A 25279-nucleotide genomic window follows, 5' to 3' on the forward strand; every position below is an offset into this window, starting at 1 on the left:
GGGGCGATGGTGAGGGGGCGGGGGCATCGAGGGGCGGAGCCATAGTAGAGAGGGTGTGGTCAGAATGATGGGCGGGGTCGTTGTGGGGGCGGGGCTATGGCACGGGGGACCTCGGCCTTAGCGGTGGGCGGGCACACGGGGGCAAACGGGGCGGGGCCATAGCAGCGAGGGGTCGTGTTAGCCGAGAGACCGTGGCCATTGCGGGGGCATGGCCATGGCAACGGGGGCGTGGCCGTGGCAAGGGGGCGTGGCCATAGCATCTGGAGTGTGGTCACGGCGATGGGCGTAGACATAGTGGAGTAGGGGTGTGGTCACGGCGAATGGGCCTGACGGGGGTGTGGCCATAGCGATGGGGGCGTGGTCACGGCGGTGGGCGGGGCGATGGCAGCGGGCGGTGGGCTGCCCCCACGTGTGCCCCTCTCGCACCGCCCCCCTCGGCGCTGCCGGGTGGGTGCCCGCCGCCCTGCTCGCGGGGCCGGGCTGCGGCGGAGGCGGCCGGCATCGCCCCCGGGGCTCCACCTGGCACCGCCCGGGGCGGGGCGGGGCGGGGCCGGCGCCTTCCTCCGCGGGGCCGCGGGCGGGGAGGGGCGGCCGAGGAAGGGTCCCCCCGCCCCCGGCGGAGCGCGGCCAAAGGTGGGTGTCGCGGGGGCGCCGCGGAGCGGCGGTATCGGTGCGGGCCGCTCCGCCAGGTACTGGTGCGGGGGGAGCGGGGCCGAGGGGCCGGACCCTCCGCGGTACCCGGGGCCGAACGGGCTCCCTTCTTTTCCCTTCCTTCTTCGTTTCCTTTCTGGTTTCTTCCCCCAGCGGGGTGCGGGCGCGGTCTCTCCGCGACGCTGCCGGCTGCGCGGGATGTGGGATGGGGCCGGTGCGGGGACCGAGGCGGGGTGCCGGTACCGGGGCGGGGCTGGGCGCGAGCTGCCGGTACCGATGCGGGGTGCGAGGTTGGGTGCCGATGCCGGTACCGGGGCGGGGTTGGGTGGTGGCGCGGGATTTGGGGTGCGGGGTCGGGTGCTGGTGCGGGGTGCGGGGTTGGGCGCCGGTGCGGGATGCCGGTACTGGTGCGGGGTTGGGTGGTGGCGCGGGATGTGGGGCGCTGGTACCGATGCGGGGTCGGGTGCTGGTGCGGGGTCGCGGGTGCCAGTGCGGGCGCTGTTACCGGTGCGGGGTTGGGTGCTGGTGCCTGTGCGGGTGCCGGTGCGGGGTTGCGGGGTGCCGGCGCCTATATCGGTGCGGGAGGGAAGCGTTCATTGCGTGTGGCGCTGCCCGGTACCGCGGCTGCCGTCGCTGCTGCCCAGGCAGGGTCGGAGGAGGCTGGAGGTGGCCGTGTGCCTGTGGTGACTCCGGTCTCGTCCCCCGAGGCGTGCGGCGGCAGGGAGAACGCGGCGTGCTGCTCCCTGCCGTGCTCTGTGTGGATGCAGGCTGACTGTGACATCTGTTCTTCAAGGTTAATCAATAATCGGAGCAGCTATTTATGTGTCCTTAATGCATTTTCATAGACCGTGCTGAAGGCCTTAGATATACGGTGAGTTGTTGTGGTGGTAGAGCTATAGCTGCATGTGGCCCTGAAGGTAAAATTACTTCTAGTGAGTTTGGAGCCTTGCGTTCCTGTGACTGGGGTAGTGTGATGTACGCCGATATCCGTCCTACGTCTTGATAAGGCTTATTGACTTGAAACCAAGTAATAAAAGCAAGTACATCATCTGTACTGCCAACTTCCCTCTCTGTTTTTTTAAGGCCAAATGCAATTGCTGGTATTTTTTCCTTGGTTCATTGGTATTTCAAAACCCAAAGCCTGTGAGCTTGACCGTTGTAGGAAATTCAACTGCACCAGGAAACTATGCATCATGTCAGTGAAACTTTATACTGTTTCTTTTATTTTTTTTTCATCGTAACAGTATGCATACATGGTGATGGAAATGTTCACTAAAGACAGCGCTTCTTACTTTGTGCAAGGATGCGGATGCAAAGATGCATTTTATTAACTAAAGTACATCCGCTACCTTGGTCACCTGTAAAACTGTAGCTGTTTTTGAAATCTCAGAATTCTAAATCGGAAGTTAGGAAGACTTCTTTTATTTTCCTTCTGTTGACTCAAGGCAGTGCAATCGTAACTTTTCTGACATCTTTTAACGCTCTCGCAGTGGAAGCCTTGATAGAGGGGCAGGTCAACCAGAGCACTCTGATGTAAATGCTGATTAATGAAAAAGCAAATAGTGCTAGGAAGTATCTTCCTGGAGAACTTAATTAAAAAACGTAATGAGTGATTTTGCTGTGATCCGCATTTTTTCACTTTTGCTTGAAACTACTACTTTTGGGAAAGTTTCGAAAGAAAACAAAGTTCTCACTGGAGTGAGAGTCTCCTCTTTTTTAGTCTGTCAGGTGTACTCATGAGGAAAATGTAATTTTATTTTTCTTTCAATCCATTTGAGAATACAATTTTGTTTTTTCCTCTTAGATTCTGGAATTGCTGTCTAAGCTGAGTATGCAGTTCCTATGGTCTCCTTATTCTCTTTCAAGTACTACGATGAGTTTCTTTTGTAAACTGTTTTTTATTTTTCATAGAGGCTTTATTATTTCAGTTGGGAGGGGGCTGAAGCGGAACCCATGTCAGTTGGTGTACTGCCCTGAAATACTAATATTAAAAGTAACTTAAGGTTGACACTCTTTACGTTTTGAGTAAAAATAGTACAAGCAAAATGTATGTAGTTCTCAAGCTGTAAAAATCTGACATCATGAAGTAGGACCTTTTTAAATAAGCTTGTTTGTCAGAGATGAAGGCAGAGAGTAAAGGCACATTAAAGGTGAGTCAGTTGAGTATTTTTTTAAGAGACTTTTGTAAGTAGAGCTTTTTAGGTGTTTTGGTGATGATAGAGGTGGTTGATGACGGCTCCAAGTTTAAGTTTGCTCTGAGTTGTTAGATAAAAATTAGGAACAACAGTAAATGCAACAGCTGAATTTATATATGCAGATTAGTTCAGACTCTCTAGTACCAGAATAAATCTCCAATTTAACAAGCCTTCTGGTTTCTGAAAAATGGTGTTCAAGCTCTTAAAGAGGCATCAACTGCTTGGACATTATTATCCTTAGGCTTCTGACTCACAAGCCCTTTTAGGATTTCTATTCTACGTAGAGTAGAATTACATAACTTTTTTCTGTAGTGCCTTCAGCAATAACCTGTTTCTATCCCATTTTGTGTTGTGTGCTTGTGAAAAATATCTAATGCAGGACTACTGTGAATGAAATTATCTCTGCTTATGAGCTCGCTATTCGCTGAACAAACTTTTTTACCATTAGTATCTGATATGATCAGAAATGTGGAACACCTGACACAAACAGAAACATAAAAACAGCAAACTATAAACCAAACTCATACTTTCCTTACCAGCTGACAAGTTATGATTTACTTGATTTGGTGTATTACAAGAAATTTAATTTGCTTAGGTATTCTGGGGGCAGGTGAACAGTTAAATATTCTGGGTTCTGCCAGGGGTATTTATCAAGTTTTCCACTGAACTAATCCTGTACCATCTGAAGCACCTCTGGATGTAATAAGTGAAAAGCACAATTGTGTTTACATCAACTTTTTTTAAAAAAAACTTTTTTTTTTAAGGATATCCTGATTAAACATAATATTGTGTCAAAACATGAGGGCGAGAGTTAGTTATATAGTGCAAGTATGCCTACAGCTGCTGTTTCAAGGTACAGGGTTTTGTTTCGGTTTTTTTTTTTTTTTTTTTTTGTGCAAGTTAGCTGTGGCATGGAATTGCAATGTTGCTTTTGTTTTTTTTCTGCTCCTGACCATTGTGTATCATTTATACTCTTAATTTCATTTTCTGCTGCATAATCTTTATGGAAGACTACATTCGAGCGACTTTTATTTTTTTTCTTTCTCATTTCAGCATGTGAAAATAGAACCGATCTTTTCAGGTCTGTGGACGTGACTTTTGCATTGGAGTAAGTGGCTGCATTTTTGACACTCTTGCAGAGTGGGTAGGTGAAAATGAAAAAGTATTTTGACTGTTCCTGTTGATAGCACTCTTCCCTGCTCTTGCTGTTTCCTTGTAAGCTACAGTTGCTCAAACTCAGGACTGCTGCCAAAAGTGCAGGGCAGCACGCTTCTGCACCTCCCTCCTGGTATAGCAATTGCGTGGGAACAGAGTAATAGATTCTGGGTTTGGTACCATCCTGCCTTGATGCTGTTAGTCACTGCAGGGGGAGCCCTGAAAACGTAAAGGTGGGGAATGACGTGCCTGCCTCTGCTCGCTGCTGCCTTGGATCAGCTTAAAATGACCAGGAAACCGCACCCTAAATTTCCTCTGAAAGCCAATGGAGTGAATGCGCCTATGATTCAGGAATCTAACCATTATCTTTGCAATTAACTTTCTTAATCACACTCTACTACAAGTGATTTAACTTGCTGCCATACTTATTCATTAAAAGACATGGTATATTACAGTGGCATATAAAGTCAAGGAGAAGACAGATCATTGTTTCTCAAGACTAAATACCAGAAGCAAAGGAATCAAAATAGTGTTTGCATACTTACGCTCTGTGTGCATACTGCACACAAGTGCACAAGTGTGTGGTAGGGTCCATGCTTCTTACTAGGCTTTTACCATTTAAACAAAGCATTGCTGTCTCTTGGGAGGTGGGTTGCATTAATTATGGGAATAATGACGATCCAAAGCCAGTTCAGGTATCAAATCTTACCATGTCTTGTGATTTGGGATCACACTTTGTGGAGATATCAGGAACTATTAACCCTTCTTTTTGTCTGAAGGTGGCGTGGTAGCTAAATGTGCAGTGGCACATGAGAAGGACACGACATAAATTCCAGTTCTAACGAAGAGCAGGCCACTGCAGCTCTGTTCTAGTGTACCTTGCAGTGATTTAGTTAAGAATATCGCTCCAGCTTTTGATTCTTGCTTACTAGGCAATTTCTAGACTGCAATACTTTGAAAAAGGCCATAGGTGTTTGTGAAGAGACGATCTAAAGCACACTTGTGCACTTGTCCAGAATAACAATAAACTTCAAGGGCTGCATTTGAGTGTGTAGACTACGCTTCAACCCTTTGAGATACAGATTCCTATATCTTAACGTTCTTTTCCAACCTAAATTACTCTATGATTCTATATACCTTCAGCCTTTTAACTATCACAATTTCTGTAGTAGAAACACTTACAGTAGAGTTTGGCAGTCAGCATGAAGTGCATGTAGCCACAATGACCTCAAAGACCACAGCAAATTAAATTAATACAGCATCTGAGTATTTTACTGACTTGTAATATTGCAAGGTGGCTTAGTTTAATTCATAAGTTACATGTAACCTGTCTTGGTTTTATTAGGTCTTTTCCTATCTTACTTTGCATGGCTTTATTAGAATTTTCTTTCTGGTTTCATTTCTGTGGGGTTTTCATTTGTTCATTTTCTCTTTTTACTACAGGCTACAGTTGGATTCATTTTCTTACTCTTTTTCTTTGTCAGTTCACCTGTTTCTGTTTTCTAGTCTCTGTCTGTTCCTTGCTCCATGTGTAACAGACAACCAATTTTTCTTATCTTGTGTTACCAGGAGAATTACTCTAGCTTCATGTTTGTTCCTTCTGCCTTGTTTCAGTTACCTGTCCTTTCCCAAAACACAGTCAGTTCGAAATCCATAATGATTTTTTGTGAAGTTATTCAGTGCACAGTATAAGAAGTTGGATGTGGTTGAAGCTGTAGTGCAAAACTTAGCTTCTGTGAAGGAAACTTTTAGAACGCAAAAGCAGGTGGTCTGTTCATTTTTAGTGTGGTTTCTGTCAGTGCTAGTAAACTTCTTTCTGTGTAATGAAAGTTGGTAGAGATATGGAAAATCTTGTTTTCTGTGTAAAACTGGTCAGTTTGAGAAGATGAGTACAAACTGCAGATGCTTGCTGTCTACTGAGCTGGTTTTTTTGTTGTGTGTTTTGCTTTCTTTTTAACTAATAGGTGTTGGGGGTTTTGTTTTCCCTTAGTCTTTCTTCTCCGGACAGCAAAATGTTTATAGACATGGGGTACCAAAGTGTGAGTGGAGGTGTGGGTAGCAAAACTTGTATATTGTGCAGCCTTATGGGTCAACATAATGCGTGAGCTAAAGTAGTGTTTGAAGGCAAGGTCAATGAGTACAGGCATCACTTGCTGATAAACTAAATGAATTAATGCCTATAATTCTCTGCAGTTTGGGGTTTTTTTGTTTGCTTGTTTTGTTTCTGGTTTTCTTTTTTTCCCCTGAGGATTACAAGCAGCTATCTGTTGCTTCAGAAACTGAGTTGTTGAGTTTGGAAGTGTTACGTAAGTCTGTCAATGAAGAAGTGTTGACTGTGTTTATATATACTTTCCTTTTGTTCTGCACAGCCCTGCTTTATCCATTAACATATGATTTTTGTTTTATTGAAATAGAGGTTGTGTACATATGACAGATTTTTTTCTAAAAAAATATATACAGAAGTAAAATTGAATGCTTTAAAAATGTAAAAGTAATTTGAAAATAACTCTTCACTGCTATGTATTGTCTGCAGGATCCATTCACATACTTCCTGTAGGGAAATTGGTTTGCTAATGACAGCTTTTGTCTTACCATAATGTAAAATAAGTCTCAAGTGTGTGTGTGTGTATTGTATGTATGGGAGAACTAATGGGAGTTCTAAGTAAATGCCAAGATCACTCAGTGTGTGTTCCTCTATTGCCTCTTCTCTCTGCTGTTTGTTTTTGCTATGTAATGGTTGCTCCCTTTAGGGCTGAGGACTAGGGAGTAATAATGTATATAGTGTCTTAATCTTGTTCCTTGCTGATTATACGTTAATATTAATTGAGATTTTTTTATTTTTGTGGACTTTATTTTGGAGCTATAGGTTTCATCTGTTTTGTGTGCAAGATCGATATTTTTACTGCACACTCGCCACAGGCATAGCCTAGTATGTTGTGAACAATGTTGTCTTGGAGGAGCTCTTGATCATGGTACTAGCTGCTGTTTCAGTATGTACCTTAAATAGGGAGAGGGACTCGCCACACGGCAAGAAAACAGCCAGGTCTCAGCGAGATGCAGAGCTCCTAAAATGTACGATCCAAAGCCTGGGCTAAAACTGTGTTCTAGACTACTGAGTGTTAATAACTTGATGTTTGACCAAAGTAATCTAACTTAAACTGCAGACTGCCCAAAGGTAGTCTGGCTCAATTACTTAGCAGTATTTTATAAAACACAGAAAATTAACAGGATGCGTGAATTAAAACTCATGAATTTTATAAATATTTAATTTGCTTCATATGTTTTCTTGTCAGAATTGTGTTTCTCCCATAGTTGATTGTATGTTTGTAAGCAAAAGGGTGGGATTACAACTAAAGAAGTCATGCTTAACACTGAGATGACCTTAATATGACTGTTAAATTCCTTCGTAGTACACTTCAATCAAGGAAAATTATTTCATCAACTAACTTGTGAATTCTATTGAGAGTTGGAAGAAATTAAGATTGTTAGAGGATGTATTATTGTGAAGTAAAACTGAAGGAAAGAGGTTTTTTTGTGTGACTGGTGACATTTAGGAGGTGGAAGAAGAGGGAAGAGGACTTTGTCCATATACACTGAAAAGTTGGAACATTTGTCTAAACGAAAGATGTAGGTTTTCAGGATACAGGAGAGAACATAAACAAAAATAGGGATATATTAATGCTGTGCTGTCTCCTGAGTCTCCATACAGTCTGAGACTATGACTTTGCCCTGGTTTAGATAATTAGTGTTTTAATACTGAAGCTTTAATGTAAAGGATGATTCTTACAGTGGCTGGTTTATTACTGGTTGTTGCAGCAGGTGAAGCAGAGTTGGCCTGAGGAATAGAGACCATTGCACGAGAAAGTGTCATGCAGTGAGAAACTGTTAAGAAACATTGCTAAGGAAGTGGGGAGAAAGAAAAACACAAGTGAGACCCATAATTCTTGGGGTTTTTTTGTATTATTGGTGTGACCATGTTTTTCCTGCATACAACACTACTTTCCTAGAAAATATTAAGTAGTAATTGAAAATTCAGCCTGTGAATAGAACTATTGTACAATTTCGTTGATCTTGATGCAAATCTTTCATCTATTAGGACAAGAGCTTATTCAAGTAACTCATAATTTATGTGATTCACATCATCATGCAGACTTTTATTGCTTTTCAACCACTTGACTTCAAGTGTTTAGGACTAAGAGCTCTAAGAACTAGATTTATGTGAGTGATTGAGAACATGATTCTTCCTTCTGAAAAATAAGTTTTCTGGCTTTCGCTGTTGTGAAGAGCTTTAAATGTGAAGCCAGAAAATAAATGCTTAAAAGGCAAACAATCCAAACAAAACATGTCTTTAGAGTGTCACGCTTAAGTTGAGAATGAGAATTTTTTTTTCTAGATCATTTGTAAGGTTCTGTAAATTTGTAAGTTAGGAAAAGTAGTTTCATGCTTTTACATTGAATAATCAGCTAAGAAACAAATCTCTTTGATCTCTTCCTGTACATCCATAGTATTTATTGGATTCATGGGAAGCAAGACTTTTCTTTTTTTTTTGTTCCTCCAAATATTATTCTCTTAAACTCAGTTATGTGTATTTAGTTCTGCAGAACAATAGAAGTCAAAGTAACAAAAGTAGATGACTTTCATTTTAGAGGTGGAGGTGCCGATAAACATTGTATCCTCGAATCTTGTTTATGCTTTTTTCTGCCTTCAGAAGGAACTAGGGTTAAAAATTAAGGGTAAAAAGGATGTATTTAATTTAGAAATGCAGAAATTTTGTTGATTGCTGTTGTGATGCTGCCAGTTGTTCTCTTTCTTTCTCTATGCTATGCACTGTTCAATGTTTTCGTTTGCAAGAGAAAAAGAATCCAGAGATCATCACATTTTTACTTATAGCTATTTTTCCTTCTTCCTTTAACCTGTTTACCATCACCTTTCCAATAATTTGCTGTCTTCCATTTTCTCTCCATTTTTTCGTACAGTGTTGCTACAGTTTAAAGCAGTTAGCAGTCAGTTTAAAGACAAGAATCTTTTTATAGCCTTTCATATCCGTTTGTGACCTCTTTTATAATAACCCTTCCTAGTTTTTGTTGATATACAAGCCTCATGTTTTTGTGCCTTTTCTTTTAGTTGTCTTTCTTTCTCACTTTTAACCTTTAATAATAATAAATTATAAGATTGTCCAACAATGGTATTTTTCTTACTTTATAAGGTTACATACATTTTCTTGACCAAATTCAAAATGTGCGGCTTACTGGTGGGTTTTTTAGGTTACTGGATGTTTACATCATGTAAATATCTTCTGACTTGTACACAATAAAGTATAAAATGTTGCAAAACTATGTGCAAGGTGGTACAGATGCACTTGTGACCTCAAGCAAAGAAACTGAAGTTTAAGGCAAAATATGTTCTCGCCATATGTGGCTTCATTCTATATAGCATCTGTTCAGACACTATAGGCACTAAGTAGACATAGTCACACATTCAGTTGCTCATTAAGAGTTAGATTGAAGATTTTGGTAAGGATTGTGTTGAGTGTCCTACTGATTATTTGAATAAGGAATGTATTCGAATTAATACATTGAAGTAACTTTCTATTGGAACAGAAAGCCTGTGTTAACTGATGAGGAAAACTTAAATTTTGATCCTCATGTATTTAAGAGTTAAACTAACTAGGAGACATAAATGTTAATCTTCATTGCTAGTAAAGGTTTCATGTAAACTCTTAAAACAACATTATTGGAAATTGTAAATTGTTGACAGTGCTACAAGTAAAAGCTGTCATCTCCCTTCTGATGCAGAGTTCCAATGGAAGATCTGCTTCTGTGTCACAATGCCTGCTTTGTCTCTGGGCATTCAAAGTTGTATATGTATTCTTGTCGTTCAGGAAGAGTTTAAAGCCTTCACATGGAATGGAGGTATTTCATACATTAAGAATGAAAATACATGCTTTATGTTCATTTAAAACCATAACATACCACACCAGTTTTACAGCTCTTGATAATCACATGCTCTTGGTTGCTTTTGTTGGTGGTAGTCTGTTCTGCTTTGCTGTCCTCGCTCCACTGCAGTCTCTCCCAGTGACCCAACATAGCTGAGCAGTCTTGATGTCATATGTTAGAGAAGAACAAAAGGAGAAAAGCCTCTGTGATAGTGAATCTTTAGAAATGTGTGATTGGTATAAAAAGTCTGTAAATTATCTCATAAGCTAATAATTTACTTCGTAGCACATTCAAATTGCATGCTGATGGGACATAAACAATTTCAAGAGAAAATTATTATTTCCTTAGGTTTTTGTCCTGTATCTGATGTAAATACAAATTGTATTGTCTTAGTGTTCTGACCTGTGGAGTCTGGTCACAATTTTTGTTTTGAGTTTACTGCGTTGAACTGCAGATTTGATACACTGGTTTATGGTGTATCTTATTTTAAATTCTCAAGTAGTCAGTCTCAAATGTGACAGCTATATGTGTAAAGATGTCTGTACAGCTAGATGCTGTCTTAGCATTATTGATTTTTTCCTTTACTAATAAAAGCAATGTAGTCATAAATTTCTGAAGTGTCATATTATCATTCAGTTTAAGTGAACTGTAAATTGTTTGGTTGATACCTACATTTGACTGCTGCCAACTTCAGCCGTGAACTCCTGTGATACACTAGCTCACAATGCAGTTGTACATTGTGTCCTCGTTTGAGTGTAGATTTATTTGATGCAGAATGGTGTAACTTGTAAATTTCACTTCTGCTCATTTACATTTGTGCAAACTTAGTGAAGCAATAGTTAGACCTTACATTTTACTGTGCTTATTTGCAGTCTGTGATGATGATGGTTTAACATTGCTAGGGTAGCTTTTTTGTTTTGCTACAGTAACAAAAATGTTCTTCTCTGGGAATGGGAATGCACCTGAATGCATTTGAGATACTAACTTCTGAATGAGTGTTGTTTTAGTTGCTTTAGGTATGAGTAGACTGTATTACTACACTGGGAACGGAAACAACAGAGACATGCAATACATAAATTAGTATTCTGGCTTCAAATTAATTATTTTTCAATTAATCTATTCAGCTTTTTGAAAGCCCAATTAATGTGCAGAGTGTTGCTTAAATAAGTGTGGAAAAGGCTTTTGATATTGCATCTGTCCTTCCTGGATTCTGTTGCAAATTACTAATGTTTTGAAGTTTGTGTTTACTAGTATATTATTCCTAAAAGGGAAATGCTGAAGTGGACAGAATATGCTTGTTTTATTATATGAATGCAGTCTGACAGGGAGTGGAGAACAATCTATATTAAAAACTGATATGCAGATAATTTTGTTACTTTAACATTAATTTTGAGGCTCCTTCAGTTTGACTGGTGTTTGGGTTATTTGATTTTCCATCTGTAGTCTTGCATCCCAAATACATTAGTTAATGATGATGCGGAAGAGTCATAAGTCAGTTCATGAGACTTCTTAATGCTGTTCTGTGACAAGTGACAATAATAAGTAGTTTCTTTTTGCTTGTCCTTCAAGCCTGTAATTGTGATAGAACACTGCTGAATTCTAGGAGCATGTTGATGAGACTTAAGCTGTCCTTAGTTTACTTTGTATTTTACACTAGTTTAAAAATCTTATACAAGAAGTAGTTTCAAGGTCTGTGGGAAACAAGAAGGTGTGTCATGCCATTAAAGGCAGCAAAAAGTGAAGTGAAAGTTAGTATTGACCCTCATCCATGAGCAGATGTCAGGATTGGGAAGGGGAAGTAATGGTAATGATGTACTTATCACTTGTGGTGATGATTGGTTTCGTCATGCCTTCATCATGAGGTGCAGAGTAAAAGGCAGAATTTTATTTACATTGCAGGAAAGAATACGAATGAAAAACAGGTCTGTGGAATAACCTACTGTTGTTCTCCTACTCCCATGCTCAGACAATTCTACAGAATTTAAGGGGTGGAGAATTCAGTGTGTGTCATAATATAAGACAGAGCTTTTTACTGTATGATACTTACAGTAGAACACCCTGGGAGTTGAAGTTTCAAGTAAAATGTCAGGAACCATTGCCCAGGAGCATTAGAGACTATGAAATTTTTTTGTTTGTAGTCTGTATAGAACTTTCTTCATTTGACTGCAAGATAACATGCTGAATCTATTTTACCTTGTATATTAACTTACTAGGGTAACTATGCAGTTCTCTGAAAACAGTTAGCTCTTTTAATGTAGGTGAATATTTTCAGCTGAAAAGTTAAATGCTTCAGAGGATATAGTTTCTTAGGTTTTTATCAATCATTATTTTCCATGTTAGGAAAAATGGGAATGGGATTTTTCATAGTTGAGAATATTGCCTAATAACTTCTCACATTAATTCAACTCTCCAGTGTAGGTCTACATATATATATTTGAAGTTCTTATAAGCAAAGGCTGAAGCAGACTCTTAGAATCATAGAATCATAGAATCGTTAGGGTTGGAAGGGACCTTAAAGATCATCCAGTTCCAACCCGCCCAACATCCTACTAAATCAGGCTGCCCAAGGCCCCATCCAGCCTGGCCTTGAACACCTCTGGGGATGGGGCATCTAAGAGTTCTCTTGGCAACCTGTTCCAGTGTCTTACCACTCTCATGGTGAAGAAATTCTTCCTAATGTCTAGTCTATATCTACCCCTCTCCAGTTTGTACCCGGCTCTTGGATGTGAAAAATATTGGGCTTCACGCAGTTGTAGAGACACTCACACAGTTGTAGAGACAACTGCAGAAGAGTTATAACATCCAGGAGAAGGGGAAAAAGAAGGTTAACTTGGGATAACCAAGAAAAACCGTAAACTTGGGATACCAAAACCACTTTCTAGTACGTAAGTGCTATCATAGAAGGTGGAAGGCGCAGAATTTGGTTTCTGTACATAGCCTTCCATTCCATGTTTGAGCCTAGCACGAAGTCTCCTAGAATGTCTTAGAGGATATCATCATTAGCAGAGGAAGATATGAAGTATCTTTCTTGGGGATGTGTCTCTGGCCTCCAGCTTGACAAATTATCATTTTAATGCATTTAGTAATCAAACTGTTTTTTGTTGCAATATTGGGCACTTAAAAAGGATATTCATAAATTTAGAGTGCTAAGCAAGAGTTAAGCTTTTAGGAATTCTCTTCAAGGGAGAGTAGTCATTGATAGTTTATAATAACTGGAAATTGACAGTGGCTTTATATAAAGGAATATTTTATTGATATTTTCTTTCCCATTGGATAGTTTAGTTAAATGTTGAAATTGTGGGGAGAGTATTCTTAGTGGATTTCTTCTTAAGTAGTCTCAAGTCATTTAAATGCTTGAGGTTTTGTGCCATGTGTTATGTGTTTATAATAATATGTGGTTGCAATGAAGAAATATTGCAAGACTTTTTGTGTAAGATTTTTAAAACGTGATGAATCTGAAGCAACTTTGAAATGTAACTACAAATGTACTGCATAGAAAATGAAACTTCTGTCTCGTAGCTTACTGACTCTAATAGCCTATACAGGAGTTTTAGGATGATAAATAGATGTGGTTTTCCTTACGGAGGTTTCCTAGCATTTCAGTGCCTATGCTACTTAGTTTTTCTTAATCATCTGCTCATGAGCCGCAGTTATGGTATGTCTTGGCCTACCAAATGGGCATCGGCTAAATAATTAGGGTGATGTTGGATGCCTGCTGGTTGACCTCTCTTATGTTGCTACATAAATGTTAAGGATGGGACTTTTGTTAGATAAAACACAATCGGGCAGGTGATAGGACATAAAAGAAGGTTTTATTCAAGACAGACTGAACTTATATAGGAATATTTGCACAGTGACTCACTACAGCAATCCACAAGTAACAGCTCAAAGAGGTCCACCAACAAGTAAATATCAAACAGTCTAGAAGATGCTCTCCCTTTGTAAATATGCCTCACTTGGATACCATGGGATAGGGTGCTCCTTTGCTGGCCTTGTTACTGGTCTCTGCTCCTGGCTCCTTGTTCATTATGGCGAACCTTGCCCTTGTCGTTTCTTGACAGGCAGCTGCTAAGCCAGAACAGTCTTGGGAAGCCTTCATGCCATTAGCTCTACCAGCATATGATTGCTCCTACACACATCTCTGTGAAGTCTTAGTTTTGGTAAACATCCAGCAGGGAAGGTTCTGCCCCCACCCAAACAAACAGGTATAATAATGCTACAGAGGATAATGGGATTTATTGGACTGTGAGTCTGGTGGCCTGGCACATGTTCACTCGGTAAACATCAAGCCTTGGTGGGCACAGGGGTTTAATGCACCCTGTTCCCTTTAACACTGAGTGGAAAGATTCAAGTCATCATCAGAAAAGTCACCAGAGGCCAGTAGAAGGTCTATGCGGTAGAAGCCAAACTCTGTCTTACTAAAAGAAAAGAGAAGCACCACAAAGTGGAGATGGGACCCAGTGCCCCTTGCATTTGGGACATTGTCATTTTAAGGAATGTAGATGCCAAGGACCCATCAGGACATCAAAGGCATTTCACATAGCTGTTGTGGATATGAGTGAGTACACTGCTTTGTCTCAGCTGCCTTTTACTGCAGGAGCAGAGTGAGTAGTAGGACTGCAACAGACATCACTTCCATCAATGTCAGCTGTGGTGCAGTGCATTGGCAAGAATATAAAACTAACATGTATTAGTCATTTGCACAGGATACTCAGTCTATCCCACAAATTATCTTCCCGTGGAAACAGAATTTCAAGGAGTAGATACTTGAAGCTATTTTCCCTTAGCAGCTTTGTCTGGCCAGTGCAAAAACCTAACAATGGCTGAAGGTTAGCCATGGACTATAGAAATCTGAAGGAGGTATGAGCGCCCTTGAGTGCTGCTATAACAGTGTGCTAGGACTAAGATATAAACTCAAAGCAAAAAAAAACCCCAAACAAAACGAACAAAAAACCCCCTTTGCCTGGCATGCAACCATTGACATACCTAATGTGTTTTTATAAATTCTTGTGGTCCCTGAGTGTAAACTGCGGTTTGGGTTTCTTAGAGGGGAGAACAATACACCTGGAACAACCTGTCATGGGCACAGAAACATAGTTCCAGCATCATAACAGGCTTATTCAGATGGTTTGGAGAAGGACAGTGCCCAAGATTACCTGTAACATGCTGATGGTATCATAGGATAGGAAAACACTGGTCAAGGTGTGGATAACCAGGGTAGTTGAAATTGAACTGAAGGTAGGCTCTGCAGTCAAAGAGGATAAAGGTCAAGGGACTTGCAGGACTAGAAATATAGTTTCTGTGTGTTGGCAACATGGCCACCACTATCTTCCTATTGACATGATTAATAGGATAGTGGTAATGGTTCCACTGGTTAACATAAAAGGGAACAGTTTTTATTTGGAATGGTAACATTTTGGTGACTATGCATGCTCAGATAAAGTCAGCTCCAAGTCACTGGGGGAAAAGATGCCCTTGAGTGAGGCCTGAGCAACAATAGCCTTTGGCCATGTAAAGCAATAAACTGCTCATGCTGTTGTGATGAGCCCTCTCGGAATGAGTCTTAACTGTCTGGAATACTGCTTACAACCAGTAGAGGACCAGTCGAACCAGTGGAGAACAGAGACAGATTGGATTCTGGAGCTAAGGCTGCTGTTGACCTGAGAAAACTATATTTTAACAAAAAAAGGAACACAAGCTATCTGAGAGGGAATCTGGGCTGCATCTGCATTGATGGGGCAGTAGTGACTGCTACTGTCCCCTTGGCTTCTGGTACTGGATGCTGAAAGGAAGAATGCCCTCCACTCATCATGTGGCAAGTTCTACCTGCCATGATGGACAGCCCTACTTAGCCAATGGGGTAAGGTGAGGAAAGAGGGACATTCCGGCCTTGTAGAAAAGTTGGTAAAATGAGACCCAAAATCATGTATTTGGGGTTTAATTTAAGGTATTACTCTATGCTCAAGAAACTTTGGAATATGAAAATTTATATGTCTTGTACACAAGTGGTCCTTGTGACATTATTGGCAGTTAGAAAAGATGGAAGGGTATTCTTTGGAGACCCTTTCAGCAGGTGGTAGAAATGCACAAAGGTGAGGGACAGTCAAATCCATTCTTGCAAGTTCAAGCCACAAGACTGGCTACTGATGTAATGTAAGTGGCCCAGGTTATGCCTGTATACCAATGCTTGTATGGTTGCCTTTGCCATTGCCCTTTGGGTCTGGCTGAGGCACTGGAAGCAAGAACTGGCACAGATGAAGAAAGCTAATGTGAATGGCTAATTTGTGGGGTAAAAGCACATGAGACTTGGAAAAACTCAGTGCACAGGTGCAACATGACAATGTCTACATCAAAGGAAAAAGCCCAGTGGAAAACTAATTGGCAGTCATCAAGAGGACCAGGCTGCACAGATCATCGCAATCAACAAAGGTCTGGTCTAGGACTATAAATGGGAACTACTTGTATCTTAAAGTGCTTACAGAATGACATACTCCAAAACTACGGAGGATTAAAGACGGAAACGACAAAGCCTTTGGGGCACCTAGACATTCACCAGGTGATAGAAATCAAAGTGCTGCATTGACATGGGAATATACTTGAGACTACTCATAGGGTAGCTACTGCAGCTGAAGCATAGGGTTGAGAGATATTCTCTGGCCGGAGTCCAAATGCTAATGCTTTGCTTTACCTCCATGTTCTCCCAATTGTCATACTATTGGGAGCACTTGTGATCTTGACCATGGTTGTTACAGTCCGGTGTATATAAAGATGTGGAAGCTGTTGCAGAAGGTGTTAACTTAAGATGTAAGTAACTTCCTATGACTTATTGTCAGATGAATGAGTGCTACTGAGTTGTCAAGGAGTAGATGGAATGTGCTTTGGCTTGCTGAGCTGACATCACCCAAGTAATTCAAGTAATGTTGCAGGCCCATAAATCTGACCTTCTGGTACACACTGCTCCTTTCAACAAGGAACTAGGAAGTAGTGAAAATAACTTTTCTGCAGCATGCTGTAGAACACCACACTTAGTAGTGTTCTTTGCATTAATAATCACTCTTTCATAGAGGCAATAAAAAAGCCTAGTTGTTGCATGCTAATTAATGTGTTCAGTCTGTCCTAGCCTAAACTGTGACACTGCACAACTTTGAAACCTCTGCTTTGTGAAGCTGAAACTGTTACTGGTTTGCTTTAAGCCCCATGGTACTATCTGTCTATTCTTTGTAAACATTTTGAAGATTGTGTTACTATTCCAGGGAGGGGAGAAGTGTGGTTTTCCCACATATGATACCACAAAACCCAACTTAGCATTTGTTAAAATAGACACTTAGAATTATTGCAGGCTTGAAATTGCATTTTATGGAAATAATGAGATGAATATGCATATATTGGGCAAGTAGAAAAATCCTTTATCTGCAGACATTTTCTGACTTCATGTATTCTCTAGTTCTGCAATCTGTTTTACAAAGTCAAGACCAATAAGGAATGCCTAAGGAATGTATGTTCCAGAAATATAAAGGTTTGTTACTTGGAGCTTGGTTTGTACATTAATACAACCTTATTCTGTAGAGTGTCTGCCATAAGATTTAGGAAGGCAGCGTAGAAGTCAGTGAATTCTGCTGTAGGCATATGTTATTTGATTATTGGTATTAGACTCCCCCTAAAGGGAAGTTTAGTTGACATTCAGAACGTGTTATTTTAAAATGTCTAGTTTAAATCAGAATTAATTTTTTTTTCCCACGGATGAATCGACAAATGTAATTTATACTTCTTCCTTTACTTGGATGTTGATTTTCATTATGTGGCATAAGTCATTACCTGTGAAGGGTGCCCTACATTAACCCATTTACTTAAGTTTTTGACATGTTATTCATATCTCTAATATTTATTGTTGCTTTCAGGTGTGTTGTGGCTTTTTCTACTACATTTAACTCGGGTTTGTATGCATGTGTGTTTGTTTGGATCTGGGAGAATATTTTGATAAAATACTGTGATATACTTGTTTTCTTCCTTAAGGCTTTCCTCGGCATTATGGGTTACAAGTGCTAGATTTTTTTTTTTTTTTTCCTGAGTGATCTAATATGTGCATCTCATATTTTCAGTTCATGTAGAACTGGAATGCTAATAAAGTGACCCAATACTTTAGTTTTTAAATGCTTCTTCTTAATTAAACAGAGCAACTTTCAAGTCTGTTGAATATACATGAACCAAACCGATATTAGGAGGTCTTTTTTCAAGGAAAATTTGATCTTGTTTGTTTGATTACTTCTTTTGATAGAGACAATCTAATTCTGGGATTACGTTGCCTAAAGTGACATATGGATGCATAAAAGTAGGTGAAGCATGGAAGCAGTCTAGGCGTGTTGGAAGTTGAGCCTGGCACAAGGAAGTTGGGCAAAAAGTGGAAACTTTAGAGAGAGTTAATGACAAAGACTGAGCTGGCAAGTAAACCTGTGTATGCAAGCAATGTCTTACAAATTCAGCATGTAGCGTAGGTGTACTGCTTCAAGAAACAGGCTTCATGTGAAAGTAAACGTATAATAGTCAGGTTTTGTGTGTGAGTTATTAAAATCTCCCAAATAATGGCATAGTGCATCAAGCTATCTACAAAGTTGATATCTGTAGCAGCATTTTAAGAAGTTTTTATGGTATTGAGATAAAGCAGACCATGAGATCCTGAAGTGTGGTATTAACCTCTCTGTTTCTGTCCACATAAAACTACAATGTCTTGGCTGCACCTAAATTTTATAATTGGTTGGCGCTAGTTTTCCTGTGACTAAAAATGCAGAGCCTCCCTTTGAAGAATTGTTAGCAGTTGGCAAATTAATGATGTGAGTATTGCAGTTGTTCAGCTCTTTGGAAGAAAGCTCCTTTTTGGAAGGAATCACTTAAAAAATTACTGTAAATATCTCTCGTTCAGAGGAAAATAGACATTACTAACTAATTTTTAACAAATAACTCTATTTGCTGTCTCCACTAGGGAATGTATTATGTATATGGTGACCTCTGTTATTAAATCAAGCAATACAGACAAAACATCCTTCCATGTGCATGACTGTTTATTCTGGCCTTTACACCACATCATTAGTGTGAGGGTGTGTTTTCATGAATGTTTTCTAGCGTTTTTAGAATCGTAGAATTGCTTGGTTGGAAAAGATCATTGAATACAACTACACCTGTCCACTACTAAACAATATCCCTAAACACTTCATCTGTCTGTCTTCCAGGGATGGTGACTCAACCACCTCCTTTGGCAGCCTGTGCCAGTGCTCTATAGCCCTTTTGGTGAAGAAATTTTTCCTCATGTCTGATCTGAACCCCGCCTTTTAATGATGCTGAAAAAGTGAAATCTTGCTTGAGTCTCTTCTCTGTTACTCTGACCTACAGGTTCAGCTCTTCTCAGGAAACTAGGTTGCTTGTTTGTTTTAAAGTGTGTTTTTGGAGGGGAGTTTGTCTTTTCATTGGCAAATTCAGTTTGCTTCCCTTTTAGCAAGATGAAGTGGAAGAGAAGGATAGAAAATGATTCAGTGAGGCACTTATTAACCTTCGGGGCCATAAACCATTAATTCATCTAGGATGTACTGTGAAAACATGCCATGAGGTGTGCAAACACACTATTCTGTGACTCTGCTGCAGACAAGATCATGGATTTTTTTTCCCTCAAATTAACGTGTCCATTTGGTTCACAGTGGGAAAGTGGGATGGAAGCATGTAGGAAGAAGAACCTAAGCTGATATTTCTATCGAAGGCTTTGCAATGGAAAATTAATCTGAATAAATTTATGTAATTTCTGAATTATAGTCTGAATTAATTGTTAGGTTTCTGTTAAATTATCTCTCTCTGTAACGTCCAACAGATCAGATGTTTTATGAGCCCTGTATGTCTGGGAGAGTAGCATTGTTAGGTATTCTCGGTACATTTAAGTAGTATTTACTACATCTTTTAAGGACTAGATTCTGCAATTAAATGGATCGGAGCACTAGCATACCTTCTCAGACTTGCTCTCCTAGAAACTGAAAGCAGTAGTTGAACTTAGGAAAATATTTTAAAAAGTAGCCAATGTGTATGCCTTAATATTGGTGAGGACATATGCGAACTGTCTCTAGAAAGTGTAAAAACATACAGTTTTATAGCAATGTTGGAAAAAAAATCCTTCTTAATTCAAATAATGATCAAGTAGTTCTCAATTTAAGAAATGCTTATTGTTACTGTGCCCTCGCATATTCCTAGACAGAGGCTTGCAGTGAGCCAAGCAGACAAACAGTTCTTGCTGTCTTCCTGACTTTGTTGTCTAATGAAAACTCGTGCTTATAAACTGGCATTTATTTAGTTGCCTTTTTATTTTAGAGAGAAAGGAAGAATACAATTCTTAGAAGGTGTGGAAAGTGGAGAAGGAATGCTTAGGTCATATTTAAGGTGTGGGGGTGAGGTCCTTTCAGGATTTCCATTTTCACTTTTATTGTAGTTGGTGAGTACTGTTAATATTTAAAAATATGAATTCTTTCAATAACAAGTCCCTGGGTTTTTGGTTTCTGTGACTATAGTGACAGGGGAAAAATGAGTATTAAGTGGCTATACTGGAACTGACTACGTGCAAAAGGCGCTGTTTAAGCACTGTTGAAAGTGCTTAAAATGCGACTTCGGGGCTTTAATCGTCAGAGCTACATTTTTTCTCACACTTCTTGTGTATAAAATCAGATTACTTATTTTGAGCTTGATGCTTCTTAATTGACCAAGTCTGACAAAGTTTTATGTCTTGTATGTTGCTTCTCTAAGACAGGGAGTTGATTTTGCACTAGAATTGCACTTCAGAACTTTTATATGATGGATGTGTTTTATAATTTTAGAGCATCTGCTAAACTGTGGCAAGGCAAATATTTAAAATGGAGAGATCATGACCTGCTTTGCCAGGTAACTATGGGTGCAGAACTTGCTGTAGTGGATGCTTTCTATTATATATGACCTGAAAATGAGTACAAATGTTTGCATTCTTCTTTGCCTCCTTGCACTTTTAAGACGTCTCCTTAGTTTCAAATAATTTTAGGTTATCAGTTTGTTGCTACAGCATGTAGTTTCTCTGACTTTGAGTGGTTGGGAGTGTTGATTGAAGCACATGAGATACAGTTGGTGATTCTTGTCTTAATAAGAAGTCGCCATGGACACACAGTAGAATTGGATTTTTCGTTTAAAATTATTTTCCAACAAAAGATAGGTAACACCTAGATAACAGTAAAAACAGACAACCATTGAAGGTAGATAGTGTATACTGTGCAGTAAGTGTATTACATGTCTGTACTAGTTGGTGCGGTGAGAGGCAGGGGTAAAGATGATGCTCAGCTCTGGTCTCATGAGCTTTTCATTGCCTCCTTCTCCTCTGTTGGCTGTCGTCTCCCCAGTGGGAGATGGACACCATAGTCTGGTAAAGCTTGTCGCCTTTTCCATGTTCCTGCTGGTCGCCTGAAAAACAAATGTGCATAAGCTGGAGATAAACTCTTTGCAATCCTCACAGTCCTGGATGCGACTGGAACCAATGTGCCCGGTTTTGAAAAATGCAATTTGGATTTTTTAATTTTAAATTGCTGTATCAATCTCAAAAAACAGTCTATATTGGAAAAAACATGAAGAGCTGTTCAGAAGAAGACAACAGGAGAAATGTGTGTGTCTGTAGTCAGCTTATTATTAACCATTTTTTCCCAGCTGTTTTATAGAAAAATGGTGACATGATTCCATGATTCTATTATTCCATTATCTAAATTGAAAAATTGAGATGGAATGACTAGACAGTTGCTAAAACTATGTTGCATGCCGTTCTTGAAACTGACGGATTTGAAATTCTTGCCAAGTACTTTAATTAGTATGTTTGGGCTATTTTGGAGTCTGTATTATACTTCTAACTTCAGGGGCACTATGAACTGTTTATACAAGTTACTTTTGTGTCATAGAAACTTCGTATTTAAGAAAGTATTCCATCATGATTAGGAAAGACAATTTAGTTTGTATCACAGTATATCGTATTGCAGCTTTCTAATTATTTACTATTCTGTAAAGAACTCTGTATCGTCTCATTAATAAAATCAACAAGCTTAAAACTTTATTTGCTCTTTTCCTTTTCCGTTTTTAATTACTGTTGCATGACTTTTGGAAAGCCTACAGTATTTTGTTACCAGTGTAGCAGGGAGCTTAAGTAATTGATAAGAGAGGCAGTAGTGGGCTGTATTGCTAGCTAAGCGTTCAAGCCTGCAGAAGAGCGACTATCTGTGCTAAAAAACCGTACTTCTAGGATGACTGACAATCGGGTTGTTGAGTCAAGATCTTTAGAAAAGGTCCTTGCAGTGGAGGAAGTGAGGCTTGCTTTTTTTTTTGGTGATCTTACCGATAATTTTTTTCTTTTTAAGCTTACTGAAAAGGCAGCTTTTTCTTTGTAAGGTCAGTTTATTCATTTTTAATACAAATAATTTCCCTTAATTTACCTCCAGTTTCTTTGAAACATCTTTATTTTGACATGAACGGCATTGTACTTCACAGTAAATCTTTATTAGGAAAGTGGGGGTTGCACCTCTGTGGCAAACATAGTTTGTGGAAGAAAGAATAAAGGAATACAACAAGTATTTAGACAGCTTACGGCAGAAGTAGACGATAATGGAAATTTTCACTCTTCTCATGACCCTTAGCTTTTTATTTCCACCATTGGATTCTATAAAAAATGAGGTGTGTTAGAGCAGTTCATTTATATTTAACAACAATATAGCTTGAAAATTTCATGTTTCAAAATGGCCAGTTTTGGAAGAGTAATTAATTTGTTACCATGTAGAATCTTGTAGAAAAATATACAGAACTTTAATTTATATGGTGCTTTTTGAAAGAATCATTTTCCCTTAAAATTGGGCCACCTTTTTTGTTGTTCTAGCTATCTCATAGGAATAAAAGCTATAATCATAACCTTCCTCATTCTTGAGTTAGAAATAATAGTTAGAAAGTTGACTAGCTGTATTCTAGGAGAACAAACAATACATATTTTAGATGAAACACTGATTTCTATGAAACTGTTCCATTTGTAATTAATTGAACTGTACTGAAGAATCTGTAATTAGCAAGGAAGAGACAAGGAAAATACTGCAGTTGAAAGTCGGCGTGGAGGGGAAGTGGTTTTGTTTTCATACAGCCATTTTGAAAATTAAAAGGTTATTCGTCCAGAAATAATGCTGAAATAATACCTGCCATAGTTTTGACAAGTGTATGTGTTCTAAAGAAGTATTTTCGAGTACTAGACTTACCCTCCTGTTTCCAACTATATGTGACTTACAAAGACTTTAGAAACCTAGCGTTTTTGACTTCAGAAGTTTGCTACACCTCTTTCCTATGCAGCATTTTTTATACTCAAATTGCAGTATCAGTAACGTTTATTACTATCAGAAATCTAAAAATCTATACAACAGTTTAAGTAATTTCAGGAAAGGCATCTGTGGCTGTAGTCTGAAGTTGTAGTATGCCTTATGTAGCCAGGGAATAGGCTGTGGTATATACAGAAGAAGAAGTAATCTCAGTAATCTATCATTCAGTGCTGCACTTTGTAGAGGGCCCTTGCTGGACTGGTTACTTGGCACTATAAATTTTACCTGTTTATAAAGAAATGTCCAAAATCAAATTATGCATTCCAAGCAACTGGTTTCTAATTCCTACTCAATAATTTAGGCAGGAGTGAACAGGAACTTGCAGTGAGGTACTCAACTACTGTTACCTACCACCACTTAATAATACCAAACAACTGCAAAGATGTTGTTATGAAATGGACAAAAATGGATATGAATGTCATAAAATGGATAGAAAGTCTTATGATTTAAGAAAATGCAGTCTTAACACATTAGGATGTTATTAAGATGTTTAGAATGATGGGATGAGTAAAGGAACAGAGGAGGGTGTTTCGGCCTTAGGCTGATAGCCTTGTGTTGAACAATTCCACCCACATTTCCCACAGGTCTGAACGAAGAATTCTTACTGGGTAATTGGTGCTTGTCAGTCAGCTGCACTTACTTGTCCTACCTGCCTCTTAACCTTCACCTGTGAGGCCTCACAGTCAACTGACTCAAGGAGCTCCCTTGGGTCGAGGAACTGTCTCATCCTGGGCAGTCGTGCTGTGAAAAGCAGTAGTGTTGGCATAGGGGCAGTGTAAGCTGACATCCCTGCTGAAAAATGTGCTTCCCAAGTGTCTATAAACTGCAGGGGAGGAAGGGTGTCAAGGTGGCTTTGAAGGCAGGATTTGGATGCTATGACTGTTTCTTTGTTGCACTTAGTGAATAACTAAGTATTAGCCAACTGAAGAGTTGTTTCCAGAGGGATGGGAAGCATAGTAGGACTCTAGCCTGTGTAGAAAGATTCAGTAAGAATTTCGTAAAGCACTATCCAGACTGCACTAAGGTGTGGACTTCTTCAGCACTCTCCAACACATTTACCAAAGCGGTCTGTAGAAGACCTTTGTCGCCACATTAAGTGCTTAATGTTACAAAGTGTTTAAAAAATATCACTTTCAGCCCTATCTGGGAAGGAGGGAGATAGAACAAATGGACTTCACTAACCTGAATTCTGTTATTTTGTGGATTCTATATGAGTGCAGCTGGGAAGACATGCGTGAAGTAAATTGTCATCTCCTTTACCAATCCAGAATACCCCCAACATATGCATATTGTACTTCAACTTGCAGGAGAACATACATGGTGTCAGTTTAACTTTGCATACTTATAGAACGTTTTTGCATTGGGTTGGGTTTTACTTTCAATGACTTACTGAGACGGCTTATCAGTTATACTGCTGGATAAATACTGAGATGCTGAAAAGCATCTCTATAATATTCTTGTACTTCAGAAATAGCTTTGTCATCTATCTTCAAAAGCAGTGGAATTCCTAGCAGTTCTCTTATACCACATCCTTCCAGGGGGCATGTTATAATAAGTAAACAGCTGTGATTCTGTGAGTAGGTATATGACTTAGTATGGGTTTCACAAGTCATAAAGTGGAACAGCATTTTAGTTGAGCATTCAAATAATAGCAAAAGTATAATCAAAATCTTGCGGTTGTAAGAAACTAAGTTTTGTAACAAGGGCTGTAGACTTAAGATGACTGTGGAAGACCAATTATTCTATGGTTTCTTGATACCATGTTTTATTGGGTTTTTTTGGAGATCAACACAATGAAATGCATGCTCATTTAAAAATCCTTATTATATCAAATTGAAGATATGAAGACAGTTGTACATTTGTAATGATGATGATTCCCTGTATTGTAAGAGGCTCAAAGCCTTGCTAGTCTTTTGTTAGGTAAAGTAAAACAATTGACTAGCTGGTGAGCTTG

At 39.5% G+C, this 25279-nt stretch overlaps 1 protein-coding gene across 9 annotated transcripts in view; it reads left to right on the forward strand.

The window, feature by feature from the left end:
• The first annotated feature begins 421 nt into the window (after positions 1-421).
• Positions 422-25279, forward strand: part of PTBP3 (polypyrimidine tract binding protein 3) — a 63730-nt gene continuing 38872 nt past the window's right edge. For 3 of the 9 annotated variants that reach the window (XM_054054261.1, XM_054054262.1, XM_054054255.1), the window contains exons 1-2: positions 1161-1522; positions 3900-3954. The gene's annotated coding sequence lies outside the window, so the exon portion shown is untranslated. The other 6 variants (XM_054054258.1, XM_054054256.1, XR_008447790.1 and 3 more) reach the window with 6 other exon arrangements.

Source organism: Cuculus canorus, chromosome Z (genome assembly GCF_017976375.1).
Source record: "Cuculus canorus isolate bCucCan1 chromosome Z, bCucCan1.pri, whole genome shotgun sequence".
Classification (NCBI taxonomy): Eukaryota; Metazoa; Chordata; class Aves; order Cuculiformes; family Cuculidae; genus Cuculus; species Cuculus canorus.